A 4,057-nucleotide genomic window follows, 5' to 3' on the forward strand; every position below is an offset into this window, starting at 1 on the left:
CTTCTCCGGCGCCTCCTCCCAGAGGCCTTGCCCTCAAGAGGCCCCTGTGTGGGCGCTTCAGCCCCACCAGAGGGGTCAGGACGGTCGCGGTCACTCAGGCGCGTTTCCACCCTCGTCGACAGAAGCCTTCTCGCTTCCCCCGCTGCCGTAACGCGCCGCTTCGGCATCGTCACGCTCGAGGTCCGTCCCTGCCGGTGCCAGCTAAGCGCGCAGGGGCGAGGGGCAGYCTCGGCGGCCGGGAGCAGCCCGCTGACCGCCACGCAGGAGCCACGCGCCGGGAGCAGCCACGCAAGCGCACGGACGGGGCCGCTGCCCCCGGAGCTCCCGCCGCCTTCGGGGCGGGGAAGGTCTGCAGCAGAGAGTAACGGTTACCGGCTCCGTCAACGCGGAGGACGGAAGCAATAACATAGAGAAAGACAGTCTTTGGTGCTCCAGAGGTTTCCGCGAGTCTGCCACTCGAAAAACACAGCCTCCGACAGAGCCTTTATCGCTACTCTCCCGCTTCCATAGTTACTTTTCTGCTGCATTTACGAGGCCCCCTCTTTTCAATTAAAATGAACTTGTTCTTAAGTAGCCTTTTCAGATAATAATGAGGAAATACAGGCAGGCAGAAAAGCCTTCTTCCTCCCTTCATGCCTGCTGCCTAGGGAACAAGCCGGRGCAGTCAGAGGGCATCCATCTTCTCTCGCCCTTGCGCGGTGGGGCTGGAGATCGGTCTCACTCCACCAACAGCCGCCATTTCCTGCTCGGCTGCAGCCACCCTCCATCCTTCCCCCCTCTCCCTCCAGCCCAGCCTCTCAGCAGCTCGCCAGTAACCTGCCGGGGCACCTGCAGACAGAAATCCCACGCTCAGCAAACACGAACTAAGCACGCGTCCGCGGAGCCAAGGGTCCCTCCTCGACGGACGCCAGCCGAGAGCCCACCCCAAAACAGGCCCCATCTTCACCAGCGCTGTGTGAAACGACGTTACGGCCAGCAGCAGTACGAGCTTCCTCTGCCCGGTCTGTCGAGGGCATTAACAAAAACCTCTGAATCTAATCTTCARCTGAGTGCCAACTGCATTTTCACTGCTAGAGAAAGTATTTCTTCAGTGCCTGATCCTAAACCCTTAAATTTTGGGAGACAGAGGTAGAAAGACAAGGACACTTGCAGGAAGAAATCACTGATGTGGTTTAGCAGTTGGACRGAAGCGAGACGTTTTCAAGCATTTGATCTACTTGCCTTGCAGAAGAGCTAGTTTTCAGAAGAGCCTGCAGCGAGACAAGCCCAAATCCCGGGCAGCTGGACAGCTTTCACGGTAAGAGAAACACACAGCAGAAATGCTATTACGTGGYGGCAGGTTCGCATCTCCTAGAATCCATGTAAACGTAACGAGCGCGTCCTTATTTACACTGAATAAGGATAACGTGTCAAACAGAGGAAACAGGATGGCTCTGGGAACATCAGTAACAAGTTATTCTGAAATGTTGCTAGAAAAGCTGAATGCTCCTCAAAGAAACGGCCCTAACTGGGCTCAGAACCTTTCCTGGCTCAGCTCATCGTACTCCTCAGTGGCCACATTTGGAGCTTTCCTCGCTAGAGTAAAAATAAGCTCCTTGCCATGAAGAGCAGATCTCACTAGCAAAACTCTCCAGCTCTGGGTTTTATCCAGCATCATTTGGACATAACCACAAATGCCACAGGTCTGCATGGGGGAAAAAAAAAAAAAAAACACCTCATAAGTTGTGTTACTGAACTTGAAATTCATAGGAACAGTTAGTAGAGATCAACAAAAAATTACTAAACTGCTTTAGCAGGACTTGAAGGCATTTGCCAAAAAGCAGAAAGTAAAACATTAAATAAAACGGCATAGCTGGTCATGTTTCCACAGCAGTTAGCCTGAAATAATGCTCCCATGATTTAATTTACAATATATAAAATCACAAACAGTGCCATGCAAAAAAAAAAAAAAATACACAAAACAAAACAAAACAAGCCATTCTGCAAGTAAGTGTGTTAAAGAGCTGAGTTCCCTCCAACACTGGACAACTGGCCTTCAAGATTTGCTGCTTTTTCCCCTCAGTTTGTTTGGTTCTGTTTATAAGAAAGTAGTTTCCAGTGTAAGCAACTGTGTTATCATTTAAAATGCAGAATCAGTAGCAAAAAAACACAAGAAAAATTATTTCCTCAGCTCTTCTGAATTACAGTGGCAGTGATATTGGAGAAAACAAATTCCTTGGCAAACAGAAGCAGAGAAGCAAGGTTTAAGATGGATTGAAGGACTACTAATCCAGCTGAGACATGGAGCATCTGCAATCAGAAGATCTGACAATTTGGCTTTTGCAAATATTTTACGGTTACTTAGCCCATATCATAACTGATGACTACTCATTGTGCTTAAGCGATGTACATAAGTACTTGACACGTTAGCAATGGTCAAATTTTCAGAGGCGACGTACTGCTGAGCTAAGGGCTCCCATGAAAAGGTGCTGCTAGACTGCAATCTGCAAGTTGTTCACCTGAAAACCAGCTTTCCCAATCGCACTTTGGTTGTGTAGAGGCAGGTCAAACCAGCAAGCAGCTCTCTGATGCTACATGCAGTCACAACAGAGACGCTTCAGCCTTGACCGGGAATGAAGCGTGAACTGCTACAGATCATATCTCCAGCAAGCAAGGAAGGCCTGTGTTGTTTCACCCATTCTATAATTAAAGATCTCAGTCTCCAACACTATTTTTAAAATTACCCAGCATGGGAGAACATGGCCCTTGCAAAGCCTGAACGACAGGTGCTATGCTCAAACCAAGATTACCAAGATCCCAAATACAGCAAATCCCTCCTTAGTGAAAGATCCCCAAGAATACTTGCGCTTCACTGAGAGCCAGCCCCCAAAGACAGGCTTCCGGGTGAGATAAGGGAGAAGTAGAAGGAAAACGAGATTGCGATTGCCATGGCCAGTGCTGCTGAGAAACCCCACAGCATACTGCACTGTGTACAAGCTAACRCCCTTGAGCAAGGATAAACACCATCGCTATCCATCTCCCAACGACGGCAGTGAAGTGATATGAGAGTATTGCACAGCCAGCAAAGAGATGAGAAAAATGTTTCACGCTCCAGCTTTGGCAGGTTTGTAAATTAATCACAACATTTAAAAACATGTTTAAAAAAATAAAAAAAAATAATAAAAAAAGCCTGACAAAGCCATTCAAAAGCTAATTCAAGAAAACAAGAGATGAGATGCAACTGCTGTTTACAATTATAACAATGGGAAGGGAAACAGCCCCAAGAAAGGAGCAATTTAAACCTAAAGAAACATTATTAGCATAAGATAAATGGATACAGACTGGCCACTTAGGTGGGAAAGCAGAAAACCCATAAGATTCTGGGTCAGCCAACTGGAGACGTGGGTGAAAGCTAACRTGAGCCAGATCAAGGCTGGATTTGATGACTCAGCAGCAGGTCCTTAACAGTCCTACACGGCCGTGGAAGGAGCCGGTAGCTCAGATGTGGCATATTTTGATGTTATGGTTATTACAACCCAAGCACAAAAACGGAACCTGACTGAGATTCTTTGCGCATGACTTGCGGCAAGCACTGTGCCTCCACAGAGCGCCCCGAGAGCTAACAGGGAAAGCGATCCTTCCCATTACGGCTTTTACAGCATCAGGCCTGCTCCTCCTCTGATACAACAAGATGATTTGCAGTCACTTAGACAGAGTTTCTAGTAGARTAACAGGCTCCATGATGCCAGTTTCTAAAGGCAGTGCTCCATGTCAACGGAGAGAAATCTGCTGCACAAAGTGGCAGAAAGATCTCCTGGGAAAAGTATTTTTTTTTTTTTTGTTGCTGCTTTCTTAACATAAATCTCGTCTCTAAAATGATCTGATTACCACAGGCACTGAATACTTGCAGCTGTACAAGTCAACTGGGGATGGAGATGTTCTGCAGAGGACCCCACCCCCTTGCATAACCCCACGGTTGCAGCTGAACCTCGTCCTTCCACGGCACAAGGTTAAATTTCAGTGGAAAGACAACCGAATGCCCCACTTACTGCCAACAGTGTACAAACAAGAAAAACTA

The sequence above is a fragment of the Rhea americana genome, unplaced genomic scaffold (genome assembly GCF_003343005.1).
Source record: "Rhea americana isolate MKP2758 unplaced genomic scaffold, rheAme1 scaffold_286, whole genome shotgun sequence".
Lineage (NCBI taxonomy): Eukaryota > Metazoa > Chordata > Aves > Rheiformes > Rheidae > Rhea > Rhea americana.